General features: G+C 44.9%; 1 protein-coding gene across 1 annotated transcript in view; it reads right to left on the bottom strand.

The window, feature by feature from the left end:
• Window positions 1–8,509, bottom strand: part of BCAS1 (brain enriched myelin associated protein 1) — a 111,432-nt gene extending 102,923 nt beyond the window's left edge. The window contains exon 1 of the mRNA XM_082643382.1: window positions 8,422–8,509. The gene's annotated coding sequence lies outside the window, so the exon portion shown is untranslated. The remainder of the gene's footprint in view (window positions 1–8,421) is intronic.
• Window positions 8,510–19,186: the final 10,677 nt, after the last annotated feature.

The following is a 19,186-nucleotide window of genomic DNA, read 5'->3' as shown; positions in this document are numbered from 1 at the left end:
TGTTGCCCAAATTGAGACTGACCAGGATTTGAACCCACTGTGTATAAAGATAATGACAACAACACTCTAACAACCACAGGAATGATAAGACAGTAATAATAACAACAACAAATTTGGTGAGTGCTTACCATGTGCTGAGAAACTGTTCTAAGAGCTTTACTTGCTGTACATGAATTTATTCCTTATGGCAAATCAACAAGGCAGGGGTATCATCATTCCAATTTTACAGATGAGAAAACTGGGCTTTGTAGGTTAAATTCCTCGACCAAGGCCGCTTGCAAAAATGGACACACACTAGGTGACATCTCCGTCATCCAGGTTTTATGAAATTAAAAATTATTTACCAATAGGTTTACAAACTTTCGAAGTTCCTGCTATTCGATCTAAACTTAGTCCAATTTGGGGGCTACCTTCCATAAACATATTTGAGGTCACGAAAAAATCTTTGGACTGGGAGACGTGTCATGTGTGCAAGCAGGAGAGAAATTTTTTCAACCCACAGAGTTCGGGTTCCATTACCCCAATCATGGCACTTTTAAGGACCCTCTTGGCAGATTCAAGGCCACACGGACTCAGAAAAGGAAAATCCATTTGCACGTCTTTTGCAGGGACAACGTGGACTCAGATAACATTGCTTTCCACCAGCAGTTACAACATACGTGTTGTGAAATTGCCCTTCCTTCAAATTTCGCGAGGAGCCGATTTCCACGAGACAAAAATCAGTTACTGCCACCTATTGGTCAACATCAGTATCGGCAGAAATGAACATATTCAGCCTCCAGGGCAAGGTCAAAATGTCTGGGGAGGTCAAAGGAAACGGTTTTACGTTTAGCAGTTAAACCTTCTGATAAAAGTTGGCAAGACAGTGGCAAGTCCTCTAGCCCCAAAGATAGTACAACTAATAAGACAATAATGATGATCACATCTGCCTTACGACGTGCCAGCCCAGTGCTCAGAATTCTAGGTGGAGAACACTGCAGCAGGATAAAAATGTGGGCTCTGGAGACAAACCGCCAAGTTGAGAATCCCTGCTCGGCTACATACTGAATGAGTGACCCTGAGCCAGTTACTGAGCCTCACTGGGCCTCAGTTTCCTCTTCTGTAAAATGGGGATAATAAGGGCACACACTTAAGAGTTTCATGGGAGTTAAGGCATTAATACGTGGAAGGTGCCCCGAACAGGGTGTGGCACGCAGTGAGTACCCTGAAGGTGTTCTTCATGATTAGAAGTATCACCATGATCATCACTGGTATTTTCAGTCATTTTCCCCCAGTTGTTTGATATAATCAACTAAAGAACTTTGCAGCACTTCTGATTCCCATGATCATCTCACCAAAAAGTCAGGTTGGGGCCCTGGATCTGTGTTTTTAGCAAATGCACACAGGTGATTCTCACGATCAGGCACATAAAGGGAAACCCCGTGATGGGGAGCATCATCCAGGTTGTCCCGGGAGTGAGGGCATTCTGGGATGCAGGACTTTCCTGTTAAAGCTAGGAAAGTCCTGAGCAAACCAGGATAAGCTGATCACCCTGGAAGCCAGGTCGGGTCTCTGTGAGGCAAGGACCCTTTTAATCTCCATTTAGCAGATGGTAAAACTGAGGCTCCAGGTGGTCCAGATGACAATTCCTGTCTGTGATGAAGTTTTCTCCAGTCTCCAACAAAGGAGAAAAACATAAATCAGATGACAAGTTTTTTCATCAAGAAAAACATATTCTTTGAAAGAGCTAGGTTTTATTTTGGAAAAAAAAAAAAGTTTGAAGGTGATGTCAAAATGCCCCTTCTTTGATGAACTGATGGTGTGGGTTGTTTTGTTCTTGTGACCTTTTCTGACATTAAACACAAGCCTCCATATGGCAGAGGGGTTTGTTTCTGAAATTGGACTCATGTTTGAGGGCCCAGCATTTGGAGAACATGGGGTAAGTCTTTGGCTGGGGCTCATTCAGATGAGAAAGTCCCTTTACTTCTCCACTTCCCGACTGTGTCCTTGAGGCCTGTCTTCAAACTGGGTTACACATTAGAATCACCACAGGAGATTTAAATGCCCGTGCCCGGGCCCCAGCCAGACCCATTCCATCCGACTCCCCGGGGTGGGGCCCTGGCATCGGAATATTTTCAAGATCTCTGGGTGACTTCCATGACAGCTGAGGCCAAGAGGTGCTGTTTTGGATATTTTGGGGAAGTGAGCATCCCCCAGGCCGGGGACCCTTCCAGATGCTGACTACCCTGGTACCCAGAACCAGGCTCGGGATTCTCAGACGGAGGAAGGGCATTGGCTTTCAGGTCCCACAAATCACAATCAGCCTGGGCATCTGAAAACATTCACAACCCTTTCAAAGCACTTCTTTTTTTTTTATTGGCTGCACCGCCCATGTGGCACGTGGGATCTTAGTTCCCCGACCAGGGATGGAACCTGCACCCCCTGCAATGGAAGTATGGAGTCTTAACCACTGGACCACCAGGGAAGTCCCGCACTCCTTTTTGAGCCCTTTGTTTTGTCAGCCTGCAAATCAAAAGAAACCTCCTGGGTCTCTGGCTTTCCTTCCCTGAGAGTAGGGGTGCAGGGCACACTGGCTCCTGGACAGCCTCACCTCCTGACTGGTTGTTGAGAAGTGAGGGGCACGTGCCCCGCGGGAGGAGGGTAGGAGGGCAGCCTGAGCGGGGAGCCACCACTCTCCTCCGTTGCTGGGCACCCCCTCTTTCCCCCCATGAGAAAGAGCGCTGGAGTGACACATGCCTCTGTAAACCCCACGATTGTGAGGCTTTGGGCAAAGCACTGGGCCCTCTCAATGCATTTTTCTTGTGGAAAATGACGGTATTCGTAATGATGACGACAATAAGCGTGTTCTGAGTGTTTCCTGTGTGCCGAGCACTTCTGATGTGTGTGTATTGACTTCCCTTGGCCCTTTTGCAACCGCCATCTGGGTTAGATGCTATTTTCTCAATTTTCTTTTTCTTTTTTTAATTGAACGAAAGAGTCTTTAAATTCTATAGTGCTTTACAATTTTCAAAAGTTTAACACACATGGTTTCATATAATCCCATAACCCTTTCCCCTTACCACTATATTGCCCCTCCCCGCTTCCCTCTCCCTACTGGTAACAATCCATTTGTTCTCTATCTCTGTGAGTCTGCTTGTTTTTTTGTTTTAGTCACTAGTTTGTTGTATTTTTTAGATTCCACTTATAAGTGATACCATACAGTATTTGTCTTTCTCTGTCTGATTTATTTCACTAAGCAAAATGTTCTCCAAGTCCATCCATGTTGCTATAAATGGCAAAACTCCATTCTTTTTTATGACTGAGTAGTATTCCATTGTATATAAATATGTGTGTGTGTGTGTGTGTGTGTGTGTATCACAACTTCTTTATCTATTCATCTGTTGATGGACACGTAGGTTGCTTCCATGCCTTGGCAATTGTAAATAATGCTGCTATGGACATTGGAGGGCATGTATCTTTTTGAATTAGCATTTTTGTCTTTTTTGGTATTTTCTCATTTTTTTATGAGAAACTGAGGCGCAGGAAGGTTGTGACACTTACCCAACAATCTTTATACATCACAGTAGTGTGTGGGGAAGGTTAAATGAGGTAGGCACGTAGCAGGCACAGAGCTAGTATATTAAATTATATAATATCTGGGGCATTTGGTCCCAATTATCCAGGACTATATATTTACATTTCATATTTCAGATCTTGTCATATTTCTTGATGAGTTACATTATTATATTAAAATGTTCTCCTTAGAAATATGCTTCTGTTTCTCACAATGATTCAAGAGCAGTGTTTCTCAAACTGGGGGCCCCCCCAGGGGACATGTGGAAATGTCTGGAGACATTTTTGATGGTCATGACTCAAGGTGGGAGGCTGCTACCGGCATTCAGTGGGTAGAGACCAGAGATGCTGCTAAACATCCTACAATGCACAGGACAGCACCACAACAGAGAGTGATCTGGCCCCAATGTCACTATGTGGAGGCTGAGCTGAAAAGAAAGCAGTTCATGCAGGGTTTAGCCCACTGGCTGGTGCACAGCAGTTGAGGAATAAAGATTAGCTATTATTATAAATGGTAAATAAAGTGTGCCATACTTTAAAAACAATAATACCTACTATTTCTACAGTGCCTTCTCTATGCTGGGTATTGCTCTGAATGCTTTTCTGTATTAACTCTCTGTATTAACTTTTCTGTATTATTTTTTTTATGCTTTTCTGTATTACATCCTCCTAAGAACCTCATGAGGCAGATATTCTTATGGTCCCCATTTTACAGATACAGAACCTAAGCCTAGGGACCCTAAATTCCTTGCCTAAGATCATGCTATGAACTGAATTACATCCCCCTCCAGATTCACATGTGGAAACCCTAGCCCAATGTGACTGTATTTAGAGATAGATTAGAGGAAGTTATAAGCGTGGGGCCCTAATCCTCTAGGATTAGCGTCCTTATAAGAGGAGACACCCAAGAGCTTGCTCTCTCTCTCCCACGTGAGGACACAGCAAGAGGGCAGAGGTGTGAGGACTGCAAGCCAGGAAGAGAACTTTCACCCAAATCAGAATTGGTTAGGAACTTGACCTTGGACTTCCCAGCCTCCAGAATTGTAAGAAAATAAATATGTGTTGTTTAAGCCACCCAGTCTATGGTATTTTTGTTATGCAGCCTGAGCTGACCAATACAGATGATCAGCTAGTAAGAGGGAGCATCAGGACTGAACCCTTGGCAGCCTCGTTCCAGAGTTCAAACTCTTAACTTTCTTACCTTTACTGTCTCCTCTGCCATATAAGTTATGCTATATTTTATTTATTAATACAACATAGAATATTAAATATTTATTGCATATGTGTTTTTGCAGTGAGAATCATAACTAGTCAAGGAATGTAGCTAGATCTAAAGTGAGGAATAAGAAATTGAAAAGTCATCAATAATCTTTGGAAAGATTTAGCCCAAGGGCTTGGCAGTAGTCAGATGAGAAAACGTTAGTTTTTACTATTTATTTCTCATATTAATGTTATGATCCCATTAGCTCTGTGGTCTGATCCACAAGTAAATTGGCCATTCTGGAAGTTTCCTTTGAATCCCTCCTCATTTACTCCAGTGATTTGTGTTCACGTGGCTTCATTTAATTTAATCAATTAATTAATTTAAAAGATTTTTAATTGAATAAATTTGATGTGTAACACTGTGTAAGTTTAAGGTGCAACACATTACTTTGATACATTTATATATTGTAATGTAACTGCCGATGTAGTGATATTTATCACATTACACAAATGTAAAGCAATATTATTGTCTATACTCATTATATTGTGTACTAGATCACTATGGCTTATTTACGACTCGTTGCAAGTTTGTTCTCTTAGACACCTTCACTTTTATCCCCTCCTAGCCCTCCCACCACCGCCAGCATCTCCTCATTTTAGTTACAGCTTAACAGTATGCCGTCCTCCTGGGAACAGATCAAACACCAAATATGGTACAACCTGCCCTGGAGAAAGAGCATTTCTGCAGCTGCCTTACCAGCCGGCAGCTAAACGACTGTCAAATGGAAGGAGGAGGTCCTCGAATGGTGGAATGGTGACAGAATTAGTCACCAAGTAAAGAGAAACACCTTTGATCAATGCAATGGAATGCAGGCAAACTGTGGCCCTTCTCACCACCCATCGAGGGCGGTGTCAACATGGCCAGGCTGGCACACCCAGCAGAAGCCCTCTGCCCCCCAACTCCAAAGGCAGGGTCAAGATAAGTAAAGAGAACAGACCTGCTCTGCCAGGTCCCATGGTCCTGCATCTCCCCATGGTGCCCAGCACCGTGCTGGGAACATGGGCTGCAGTGTGCAGTGGTGCAGGCTGCCACCTGCACGAGGGAGCACATGAGGACTGAAATCCATCCACCTCTGTGCTCCCCAAGTCCTGTGCCCTGAGCCCTGGCACGGGCCCACGTGGGCCCAGGGGAAGGGGCTTCTTTATCAAAATGGCACTGAGTGTTTTAAGAACGCTTGGTAACTGATGTCCTGCTATTGGAACACTCCATTGTGTTTGCATCCATTTACGCATTGTTGTTCCTAGAAGGGTCAGAGCTCAGTATCTTATTCTGAGCGTCGCACCAACCATTTTTAAGCTAATAAAGATAGCAGGTAACATTAACTGCAGGCTTACCATGAGCTGGGCAGGGCCAGGAGTGGGGTGGGACAGGAGAGGCATCCGGGTGCAAAATGCAAGGAGGCTTCCCCCTCAAGGTTGGGTAGGTGCAGATGGGCACCTAAGAGTGAGTGCCCCTCTGCATTTTGCCCCCAAGGTGCCTGGGGCCAGGCACTTTATTTACATGGTCTCCATGTTCTCTTTCAGCAGCCCACATTATTCCCCCATTACACAGATAAAGAAACTGAGGCTTAGTGACGCAAGCCCTTCATCCCTAGAATATACACTCCATGAGGGCAGGTACCTTGCTTGTCCTGCTTGCACGGAGTGAGTCCTCAATTCACCTTTGCTGATTAAATGGATAAAGGAGAGTAAAGTAATCCTGATCAGAAAGAAAGCTCTGGAGAGGCAAGGCTAAGGTTGAACCTGGTTCCACATGACTCAGGCACTCAGATCCTTAACCGCTTCCAGGCCCAGGTCTGGGCAGCAAAAGAAGCTGCTGACATGGTGACACGCCACAAATGTTTAACCCGCCAGCAGCTCGGGCAGGCCTGTGGGAGCGGCAGCTGAGAGCAGCCCTCCCAGGTCTTTTCCAACCCTCTCCCTGTGCATCCCCATCATTGGAAACGAGCCAGGATGGGCTTTTCCAGGCCCGTTACTCTCCTGAAGCACATGCCTTTTTCCTAAAAAGACAACCCTTCCCAAGTTTCAGAACCCTTTGGAAAAAACATCCACCATGATTTGGGACCCCTTAAATTGAAAACTACACTTAGCACAGCCCTCTCTTGCCTTTTATTTAGGGAGACAGGAAGGATCTATACACCCTAGGCATCTAAGGCAGCGCAATCGGAGCAAAGTGCCATGAGGATGGGGCCAGGTGCCCCCTGGTGTAAAATTTAAGGGGCACCAGAAAACTCAGCTATCAAGATAGACAATATATTTTATCACAATATTTTAAAAAACCAAAATTAGTGCTGGGACTGATCCTATCTTTACTAAATATGTTGCTACTTTGTTCACAGTGGAGTTTTGGCACTGGTTTTAAAATTTTAAACCATTGCCTTAAAATATAATTTATCTCGAAAACTGAGTTTTTTGGTGTCTCTTAAATTTTGCACCCAAGGTGAGTGCCTCACTCATCTCACTGAAGTCCTGGCCCTGATCGGATGCCAGTTTCACAACTTCCTTTCTGTGAGATCTAGGAGTTCCTACCCACCCCCTCCCCGAGCCTCATTTTCCTAATTATCAGACAGCGAGGATGATAACAACAACAAAAATGACAGCTAACGTGTCCCGCGCACAGGTGTTCCCAGGCGTTGGTCCCCTCAGCTCTCAGGGCTGTCACTTTGATCTCGGTACTATGATAATGCCCATTTTATAGTTGAGGAAACTGAAGCCCAGAGAGTGAAGTCACCTGCCCCAGGGCAACCAGGCAGCCCGCGGTGGGACTGAGACTGGTCCCACCCTCTCGTCACCATGACTCTTCAAAGCAGGAAAACTTCTGAAGGCAATGCAAATTTCTGCAGTTGTGCTGCTGGGATTTGAATCAGCACCTACCTCAAGGGGCAGTCTTGAATGTTAACTAGGACTGTTTATGTAAAGAGCAGGATTCACAGAAGGCCCTGGGGGAGTCCTTCTCCCTCCTTTACTTCCTTAGACAATGCCCCTAGACACAGACTCAAAGTTGGCCTTACTATGGGGGATTCTTGTCCTGATGGTGGTCCCCAAATCACAGAGAATACCCTTCCATCTGCTGACTTTCCCCCAAGTTTGACACTTGAAATGACGCTCAACTGTTCCATGCAAATAGGAGCTATTTCTGTTGCTTTGAACTTGACATTGCCCACATTGCCATTTAATCTTTGTATCCTGTTAGGTAAGGCTATCTTTGGGTCCATTTCACAGATGGTGAAACTGAGGCTCTCACATACCCAACGCCACGCAGTGACTCAGTGGCAGAGCCGGGGTCAAGCGCAACCCTCTCTGACCCCTGGCTTCTACATTTCACTGCCTGCCACAAACAACAAGCCCTCCAGCCATGCTTTTTTTTTTTTTTTTTTTTTGCATTACGCGGGCCTCTCACTGTTGTGGCCTCTCCCGTTGCGGAGCACAGGCTCCGGACGCGCAGGCCCAGCGGCCATGGCTCACGGGCCCAGCCGCTCCGCGGTATGTGGGATCCTCCCGGACAGGGGCACGAACCGGCGTCCCCTGCATCGGCAGGCGGACTCTCAACCACTGCGCCACCAGGGAAGCCCTCCAGCCATGCTTAAAGGATCTGGAAGCAATTACCTGCTGAGCCCCTGGTGGGAGTGTCTTCTGACCTCTGGTGTCACCTGGAGCTGCTTTTACTTGGAGCGCCGTGTCTCCAGCTGGTGCTGCCCAGTGCCGGGCTGTCAACTGAGCCCGGCGGCTCCCTGCTGTTTGCTTCCTCGTCCGGAGCCTGCTGGCTGAATACACAGAGCAGGGCAAACACAATTCTGGGTGGAGCCCTCCTCTCCCCGACTGCCCTAGAGAAGCAGGTTCTCTTCCTGGATTCAGGGGCTGTCCTCACCTCTCCAATAAAACCCGAGGACCTGATTTCTCTTGTGTTAATGCCTCCCTGGCACCACAAGCATCCTGTCTGGTTGCCCTCACCGGCCGCAGCTGCTCGGGTTGACCTGGGTAGCTAATTCCCCTCCCCAGTAACCCCGGGTCATGGGCAGAGCAGGGAAAACACGTTCTGTAAGGTTTTACCGTTCTGTCTGCCTTTCACCTTCACTCTTTCTGGAACACCCCCTCCGCCACCACCTAGCCACCTAATGGGGGGAAATAACATCTCACCCACTGCACTGCCCCCAGTCACATAAGCATCACTCCCAAAGGGCTTTGGATACTGGAAGGCAGGTAACCTAAGGGTGGCTTATTGCTCTGGAGACAGAGCATGGCATTGGAAAAGGCATTCTTCTTCTCTGCAGGCTAGGAATTCCAGACAGGCTATTTACTTTATTTAATTCCAGCAAGGATATTTACTAAGGTGTCTTAGAAAGACATATGCAATGCAGTATGAGAGCATAAATAAAAAGATAACAAAAGAAGATAGAAAAATAAGAGCGGGTACAGCAAATGGGACCAGGACCACAAATAAGATTTATATTGCATGTGGATTTACAAACTTGCTATGAAGGCTTCACAGATGTGGCTTTGAGCCTCCTAATAGCCATTGCAAAAAGGGAAACATGGTAAGTTATATTATTCAGTGTTCTTGAAAACATTCAGGAGAAGTACAAACTAGTAATTATTGTGGCTTTATTCATTAATATGCACATCCAAGCACCCACCATGAATACTTGTTGAGCACCGGGCTATATATAGGCCTGCATTTAGAGTGGTGAGGAAAAGAGGCCCTGTCCCCACCCTGCCTGGGCTCATTACAATTAAACACAGAGTCCTACAAATAGAGTCACAGAGTAGGATCCTCATGATGAAACAAAAGCCAAGGCTGCTAAGAGAGAGAAACAGGGAGAGCTGGAGAAGGCCCCTTTCAGAAAGCCACATTTAAGGGACAAAAATACTATTGAAATAAAAACTGAATTCACAGCTGGATGCACCATAATTAGGTCTATAACCTCAAGTTCAGCTCAGCGCTGTACCTTTAAATCTGGAATGCAATAAACCCAATTCGCTAAGCAGCTGTCAGGCGCGCACACAGGGTGGACACAAGCACAGAGGCAGGCTGGCCTTGGGGGTCAAGGGCCTGGGCTCCCGGACCCTGGGTTCACACGTGGACTCTGACCAGCTGCTGAGCGGAACCAGCAGCTTGCCCTCCAACCCCCTCAGGCTCTGCCGCCCCTCTTGGCGGCCAGTGCCTTTGAGCTGATTTGGTGCTGGTTTTTGTATCCCGACTCTCAGCACCCTGCAGAATGGGGTGACCACCTGCCCAACGTCGAAGAGGTGCTGGGCAAGCACTTCCTGATGGGACCGGCTCCCCCGTCATTATTTGTGACAGTAAGTGCCCCGTGGATGGCACTTTACCCTTTGCAAAGCATTTCACAACCACCCATCTCAGTTACGTCCACGCCATGATTAGGAGATTGGCATCTGTTTTACAGAAGGATTAATTATATGAGGTTTAGGGCTGTGAGTGACTCGGGCCACGAAGGAACATCATTCAGGCAGGGCACTTGGCATTGTGGCTGGTGTATCTTAGAATCTCCTCAAGTGTTACTGAGTAGTAGTAATGTGGGCAGGGCTGGCTACGTGATGTGCAGGACCCAGTGCAAGAGGAAAACGTTGAGCCCCTCGCTCTAAAAGCAGGAAATAGTACTGGTAGACATCCTGAAATAGAAAGTGCTTTCCTTTCTTCCACAGTCTCTCGCTACGTGTTATGTATTTTATTTGCTATTCTAAGTCATTCTAAGGAAAGAAAAATTAAAAATTTAAGTTATTAGCATGAGTTTTACCATTCATATTCTATTGTGCAATATCGGTTTTAAAGGCAGTGAACTCCTGTGCAGAATCTCCCAAATCACACAACTCGTATTTCGTTTTTTTACTAAAGCAGAGTAAATGCCACATAAACTGACTCCACTGTTTTGATTTTGCTTCTAGACACTCATGCATTCTACCAACACCGTGTACTTTCAGTTTATGGAGGAGTAAGGAAGGGTGGAAAGGAAAAGAAGCTACTGGCTGCTCCATCTTTCCTTTTCTAAGTCATCATTTTTGCACATTGGCAGCGAGGTAACATGAGTAACAACTCATGCGATAGGGTTCTTCTGTTGTTCACATTTCTTAGACTGCATCGCCTTCTTTCTGCATTCGAGACCATTTCTGATTTGAATGGAAACTGTGGCTTCTCAGGGCTGCCAGCGCCCCTACAAACTCGGTTGTAGCTACAACACACTGTGCTTTATACTCACCTTGAGGCTTGCTAGACACCCACCCATCACGGTCCACTGGGATTCTCTTCCTGTGGGGCACCATGAATGCTATCTGTGAACAGGCAGCAACAAGCAGCAGACGTGTGTATTGTACTTCCTCTGCTCACGTACCTGCCGCCTTTTCCATCAGATGTTTTTTAAAGATTCTATTGTTCTAGGTTCACAGCAAAATTGAGAGGAAGATATGGGGATTCCCCATATACCACCTGCTTGCACACATGCAGGGCTCCCCCACTATCAGCATCTCACACCAGAGTGATACATTTGTTACACTCATTGAACCTACACTGACACTTCATAATTACCCCCAATCCATAGTTTTGATTACAGTTCACTCTTGATGTTATACATTCTGTGGGTTTGGACAAATGTACAATGACGTGTATCCAGTGTAGCATCATACAGACTGATGTCCCTGTCCAAGAGATCTTCTGTGACCTGTGTATTCATCCTTCCTTCCCCCTAACCCTGGAAACCATTCATCTTTTTAATGTCTCCATAGTTTTCCTTTTTCCAGGATGTCATATAGTTGGGATCAAAGGCAATATAGTCTATAGCCTTTACAGATGGGCTTCTTTCACTTAGAAATATGTATTTAAGTTTCTTCCATGTCTTTTCATGGCTTGCTAGCTCATTTTTTAGCGCTGGATAATATTCCATTGTCTGGATATACAAGTTTATTTATCCATTCACCTTCTGAAGGACATCTTGGTGACTTCCAAGTTTTGGCAGTTATGGAGAAAGCTGCTATAAACATCTATGTGCAGATATTTGTGTGAACACAAGTTTTCAATTCCTTTGGGTAAATGCCAAGGAGAATGATTGTTGGATCACATGGTATGAGTATGTTTAGTTTCATAAGAAACTGCCAAACTGTCTTCTGAACTGGTCATAACATTTTGCATTCCCACGAGCGATCTATGAGAGTTCCTGTTGCTCCTCATCAGCATTTTTATTTATTTATTTATTTTGGCTGCGACTTGGGTCTTCGTTGCTGCATGTGGGCTTTCTCTAGTTGCGGCGAGCAGGGGCTACTCTTCGTTGTGGTGCGCAGGTTTCTCACTGCAGTGGCTTCTCTTGTTGCGGAGCATGGGCTCTAGGTGTGCGGGCTTCAGAAGTTGTGGCGCGTGGGCTCAGTATTTGTGGCTCGCAGGCTCCAGAGAGCAGGCTCAGTAGCTGTGGCGCACGGGCCTAGTTTCTCCGCGGCATGTGGGATCTTCCCAGACCAGGGCTCGAACCCGTTTCCCCTGCATTGGCAGGCGGATTCTTAACCACTGTGCCACCAGGGAAGGGAAGTCTGCTCACCAGCGTCTGGTCAGTGTTCTGGTCTGACCCTTCTAATAGGTTGTCCCATCCAATTTTGCCTCCACAACACGAGTTCAAAGATAAAGTTGTTAATAATTTCAAGATGGTGACCACAGAGTGTTAAACCAAGCTCAGGGCACTGGCTGGAGGTAGCAGTGAGTCGACAAACTTCTTGGTGGAATTCACTTATGACCATCCACATGGTAGGAGTTGCTCCTGGCCATTCATATTTTAGGTGGTGTTCATCATCACATCTCATGACCTGGTTCTCCTCTTAATCTTTACCATCTCCACCCCTCTTCAAATATTACAAACCCATGAAGTTGTCAGCTCCTGTTTTCAAACTGCTTTCCTGGAATCTGGACTGGAGCTGGTCCCTCTGCTGAAGATTCATTGGAAATCTGAAGTCTCCCTGGCAACTTTTCCAGGCCTCCCCCGGCCAGCACTGCAGACACTCCTCCTTTCTACCTGCAGGCCTCTCACTCATTCTGAGCTGATTTCAGCCATGTTTTTGATCACTGACCCAGAGGGGGGAATGACCCAGACATCACAGTGTGGTCATGCATGCCTACCCTGCTTTGGCTGAGACACTAAATCTAATACATGTGTCCACTCTTCACTTGGCATTCTTCAGATCACTGTCTTGTACATTACCTGATGTGCTCCTTAGTAAAATCATACGACATAAGAGGTATCTACTTGGGTAAGGAGGAAACAGAGGTTCTGAGAAGACAAATGTCTTGCTCCAAATTAAACTATAGACTGACACTGGAGTCAGTTAGAGGCTAAATCCAGGGCCCAGCCTTGATTAGAAACCCAGGCTCTGGAGCCATGCAGTCTAAAAAAGAATCCTGGCTTCGGTAGCTGATTAGCTGTGTGACCTTGAGAAGGTAGATTGCTCTTTCTGTGCTTCAGTTTTATCGTCTGTTAAATGGGGGTATTGGCAGCACCCGAGTCACTGACTTGTGGGAATCAAATGAGAAAATACTTCACACACTGCCTGGCACAAAGCATGGTTCTGGGTTTGGAAAGAAAGGGACGACATTAGCTTCTATGTGACAGCACTGATGAGAAGGCAGATCTTGACCTCATGGATCCTAGTCTAGATTTGGGAACTAGATTTTGAGCATGGACGGGGTAAGGGAGCTCACACAGTCTAACCCATCTGATTTTGCAGACCAGCCTCCAACACCAGCTTTGCAGTGGTCTCCACACCCACACGCTTATTCAGAGTCTACAGGGACATATAGGCCGTAGGAGGACCCGCACAGCTACGGAGAGGCTGCCGAGAAGGTGCACAAATCTACATGGACTGGCATGGAAATCAAACACCATGTTAGATTCCCACAATTTTAGTCATTTGTTTCTTTCTTCTAATCGTTAGAATTAATGGCTTCCCTGTTAACCCCTGTTCTTGAGGATGGCAAGGGGACAGGACTCCCATCTTCCTAGCTTGCTCCAAGACTTCATTACCACGAACATAGGATAAAACTGTCTAAATATCGTACTGTTGTCAATGTACTGTGCTTCAGAGACTTCAGTCAGAAAGCTGTTTTAAATTAGAAGCATCTGTAAATACTTCTGCAAATAGAGTTGGAAATACGGTATTATGAGGTGCTAATAATCTTCCCTCCCTGTGTGATTTCTCGTGGGGTTTTCCTGCTCACACTGAATGAAATAAGAGGCAAAGAACATAGATCAGAGGGCAGGCAGGCTTTGTTCTGTTTTCTTTTCCTGCTTTCAGAAAGGTGGACAGGGTTTCCTGGGCAGGAGTGTCAGAAAACCACCTGAGGTCTCCCTCTGTATTAGAGCAAACATGAGCAACAACACAGATGCCAACTAGAGATTTCCTTCTGTGGGGACTTCCAGAATAGAGAAAAGTTTACTGTGTCAGAGAGACACAGGCCGTTACTGTATTCATTATGGCCGTGTGGGTGTAAGAGGCATCTGTAGCCCCTGTAGCTGGGTACCCCCATCTCCGATCTTATAGATGGGCGTGGATATTCCTATGTCGATTATTTCACTTTCTTAATAGTAGCACTTCAGACTCAGGTGACACTTTCAAGGCATAATTTCTATGGTTTCCTTTCCCCTTCCTGGTCAGTGAGCTTATTCCCATCACCATGGGGAAAGTGTGTGAATCTTCGGGAAAAGTCCTCCATTTTCCCAGAATCCATCCCACGAGGGCCCAGAGTAAATCGCACGTGGACCTGCTTATCATGTTTGCAAACGACAAGTGGACCAGATTCTCACCGCGAGAGGAGCGGAGAGCCCAGGACCAACTGTACTCGTGCAGGACAGGGTGGTGTGCAGATCCCACCCTTTCTTCTTACGCCATTAACTTAGGATTTTCTGCTTTGGTCGTCATCCGCAATGGATGGATGGATAGAGCCTTCATTACATGAGGAAAGTGTTCAGAGGGTCTCTTTACAGGGGCTCCAGAGTCAAATGGAAGGACAGGGTTTCATCTCAGCTCTGGCACTGAACTAGCCATGTGGCTGCAGGGAATCCTGCAAGGCCTGCCCAGACCCCCCCTTCCAGGACTGGGTGCTCGGTCCCAGCTTCTGGAAGGGCCGGCTGTCGATAGCTCTTTCTCTCTCTGGAACTTTCTCTGCCTCAGATCAGCCCTTCCCTGGGCAGTCAGCATCCGATGACTGGTTGGTATACATATAAAGACCGGGTCACCTTGCTTCAGTGGGGACAGCCCTGAAAGGTGGGCTCAGCTCCAGAGCTCCCTGTCGGATTGACAGTGTTTCCCTTCTCCCTCTGCCCAGCCCCGCCCCCTTTACCCCGCCCCCCCCACCCCCAGGAGTGGTTCACAAGAGCACACCCCAATAAACTCCCGACAGGCAAATCTCCATCTCAGAGTCTGCATCCCATGGAACCAATCTATGATAATGACCTTAGGAAAGTTGATTTTTTAAATTGAAATGCACATGGGAAAAAGTGAAAAAAATAATTCAAAAGGTTATTCAAACAAATGCAAACAAACAAAAAAATGGAGCTATCACTCCAACTCTCCTAGGATGACACCCTAGAGCTACGTACTTTTTTAAAAAATTAATTAAGAACATCTTTATTGGAGTATAATTGCTTTAGTATGGTGTGTTAGTTTCTGCTTTATAACAAACTGAATCAGCTGTACGTATACATATACCCCCATATCTCCTCCCTCTTGCATCTCCCTCCCACCCTTCTAGGTGGACACAAAGCACCGAGCTGATCTCCCTGTGCTATGCGGCTGCTTCCCACTAGCTATCTATTTCACATTTGGTAGGAGCTACACACTTTCTTGTGGATAATTTATGATGGTGATACTCAAAGTGTGGTCCAGGAATCTGTGGATGTCTCAGCCTTTCAGGTGGTCCAAAAGGTTACACAGTCTTCATAATATCACTAAGATGCTATTTGCCTTTCTCTCGCTCATCCTCTCACAGCTATAGAGACAATAAAAAGTTCATTATATGGTTTCAGATTTCACACTACAACTAACCTTAAGAAACTGTCCCTCGTCAAGTTTTGGCGTGGCATCATAGCACACTACCCACAATTATCTGAAGAGGCTGTTAAAATACTTCTTCCTTGTCCAACTACAGAACTGTGTGGGGCTGGATTTTCTTCCTATACTTTAACCAAAGCAACATATGGAAACACATTGTGGTAGAGCAGATCTGAGAATCCAGCTGTCTTCTCGGAAGGCAGAAATTAAAAAGACCGGCAAAAATGAAAAACTGTACCATTACTGTTGCCTTTTGTTTTCAGTTCTGGAACAAACCAAATAGTTTTGTTGTAAGCTTTTGGAAAAAGAGTTCCTTTTTTTTGCAGTACGTGGGCCTCTCACTGTTGTGGCCTCTCCCGTTGCGGCGTACAGGCTCCGGACGCGCAGACTCAGCGGCCATGGCTCACGGGCCCAGCCGCTCCGCGGCACGTGGGATCCTCCCGGACTGGGGCACAAACCCGTGTCCCCTGCATCAGCAGGCGGACTCTCAACCACTGCGCCACCAGGGAAGCCCTTTTTTTTTTTGGAAAAAGAGATCTTTTTCATAAAATGTTATTTTTGTTAACATGGAAAGGGTTTATTATTTTTTCAAAAATGAATTTATAAATATTTTTTAAATTCTTAGCTTTAATTTCTAATATGGCAAATTTCTGTAGCTCTAATCCACATAAATAAAAGCACTCTGGGGGCCTCAATAGTTTTTAACACTTTAAAAGGGTCTAGAGAACAAAACTTCAAAAACTTTTTTTTCTCATTACAGAAGGAATAGATGCTCATTATAAAATATGCAGGGAGCAAACATATAAAAGGAATAATAATCCATAACCCTATCACGGAGAAATACTCTCTTTTGGTATTTCTCTAATTCCATGTCAATATCCCAAACATTACTGATTCTGAAATACTGTTTTGAAGCTAAGATATCTTTTTTTTTAAATCACTGTATATCCTGCCAAATATGTCATTTAAAATAGGGTTTGGAGTTTCTTTGAGGAGCCATGCCCCAGATGAATTAACTACTGGCCATGTTGTACATTTAAGTGTTTGACATATTCCACTATTATACACATGACAGAGATGGACATCCTTGCAGCAGTATTATTGAAGTCATTTCCTAGATTTTTCTCGTAGAAGCATTTCCCAGATGTTGAAGTGTGGGATCAAAGGATAGTCATGTTTTAAAGGCATTTGATACACATGGCCAAATTCCTCTCCACTAAATGGCCTTCCGTGAGGCCAGGGACTGGGTCGCCAGCACTCATGATTATATTCTGTTTTTCCACAGATGAATGAATGAATGAATCAGTGTGTGAGAGGGAAGGATTCTTTGTATCCAGGTGAAAATTGGGCATTCGCAGTTAAAAAAATTATTTTGTGTTTGCTTAGTGAAAAAAGATGATCTCTCATCAGTATTCCATCTCGTAATTTTTCCTGCCTTAGTGAACATGAGGGTGAAAATGTTGTCACATGTGTATTGGACATTTGTCTTTATTCTTTGTCAACTGCCAAAACAATTGACTCTTGACACCCAGTTCCGTTTATCTTCCAGGACTCGGTCTCCTTCCTGATCAGCTTTCATTACTCAACCAAGGCAGAGGTGGAAATAAGTGGCATGAGGGCCATGATCTTAGTGATTAATCTTCCCTGATGTTGTCAGAGGGAAGAGTGTTGTTTTTTTGTTTTTAATTTTTATTGGAGTATAGTTGATTTACAATGTTGTGTTAGTTTCAGATGTACAGCAAAGTGAATCAGTTATACGTATATCCACTCTTTTTTAGATTCTTTTCCCATGTAGGCCATTACAGAGTATTGAGTAGAGTTCCCTGTGCTATACAGTAGGTCCTTATTAGTTATCTGTTTTATATATAGTAGTGTGTATATATCAATCCCAATCTCCCAATTTATCCCTCCCCCCTTACCCCCTGGTAACCGTAGGTTTGTTTTCTACCTCGGTAACTCTGTTTCTGTTTTGTAGATAAGTTCATTTTTACCTTTTTTTTTTTTTTTTTTAGATTCCACATATAAGCGAATCATATATTTGTCTTTCTCTGTCTGACTTACTTCACTCAGTATGACAATCTCTCAGTCCATCCATGTTGCTGCAAATGGCATTATTTCATTTCTTTTATGGCTGAGTAATATTCTATTGTAGATATGCACCACGTCTTCTTCATCCATGTGATCCAGCAATCCCACTCCTGGGCATATATCTGGAGAAACCCATAATTCGAAAAGATACATGCACCCCAATGTTCATTGCAGCACTATTTACAATAGCCAGGACATAGAAGCAACCTAAGTGTCCATCAACAGAGGAATAGGTAAAAGGAAGAGTGTTTTTTAAAAGCAGGAATTAATTTAATAATCAGGGAACTGCATATGAAAATTCACAGTTCTAACTTGGAAAGGGCTAGAAAGTAGTCTCTCATCACTGTTGACAGGGATTGGACATTGGCTGTACCTTTTATTTATTTATTTTAAAATAAATTTATTTATTTATTTTAAAATACATTTATTATTTTATTTTTGGCTGCGTTGGGTCTTCATTGTTGCGCGTGGGCTTTCTCTAGTTGCGGTGAGCAGGGGCTTCTCTTCGTTGCGGTGTGCGGGCTTCTCATTGCAGTGGCTTCTCTTGTTGCAGAGCATGGGTTCTAGGTGCAAGGGCTTCAGTAGTTGTGGCACGTGGTCTGAGTAGTTGTGGCTCGCGGGCTCCAGAGCGCAGGCTCAGTAGTTGTGGCGCACGGGCTTAGTTGCTCCACGGCGTGTGGGATCTTCCCGAACCAGGACTCGAACCCATGTCCCCCGCGTTGGCAGGCGGACTCTTAACCACTCTTAATCCCTCTTACAGTACAGGGAAGCCCGGCTGTACCTTTTAAAGAGCCATGTTCCTTGCTCAAGTTTCAATTCACCCTGGTCCCCTCCTCTACCCCTACCCCGACCTCCATCTCCCTCTCTCTTTCTCTGGCCCTGAGTCCCAGCATCATTTGCCATTTATCCTCACCCTCATGCTGCCATTTTTTCTTAGGGTAAATTTAAAAGAACCATGAACTGTTTCTTATGCGCAAGTTTCTATCAAGAGTACCAAAAAGAAGAGTAGGAGACCCCATTGTCTCCATTTGTAAGTATCCTTGTGAAAGTGAAATGACATATATTTCATATATGACACATATTTAATGTAATTTGATATACTACATTTTAATGCAATGCATTTAATGTAATGTATAATATGTTATATATTATATGTATATAAATATAGTTGCATATACTTAATATGCAAAGCATGTGTGTTTAAAGCAGCAGGTATGATTTTTCCATCTAAAACATAACTATT

The sequence above is a fragment of the Mesoplodon mirus genome (assembly GCF_964341445.2).
Source record: "Mesoplodon mirus genome assembly, chromosome: 15".
Taxonomy (NCBI): domain Eukaryota; kingdom Metazoa; phylum Chordata; class Mammalia; order Artiodactyla; family Ziphiidae; genus Mesoplodon; species Mesoplodon mirus.
This window is presented reverse-complemented; position numbering and strand designations above follow the sequence as displayed.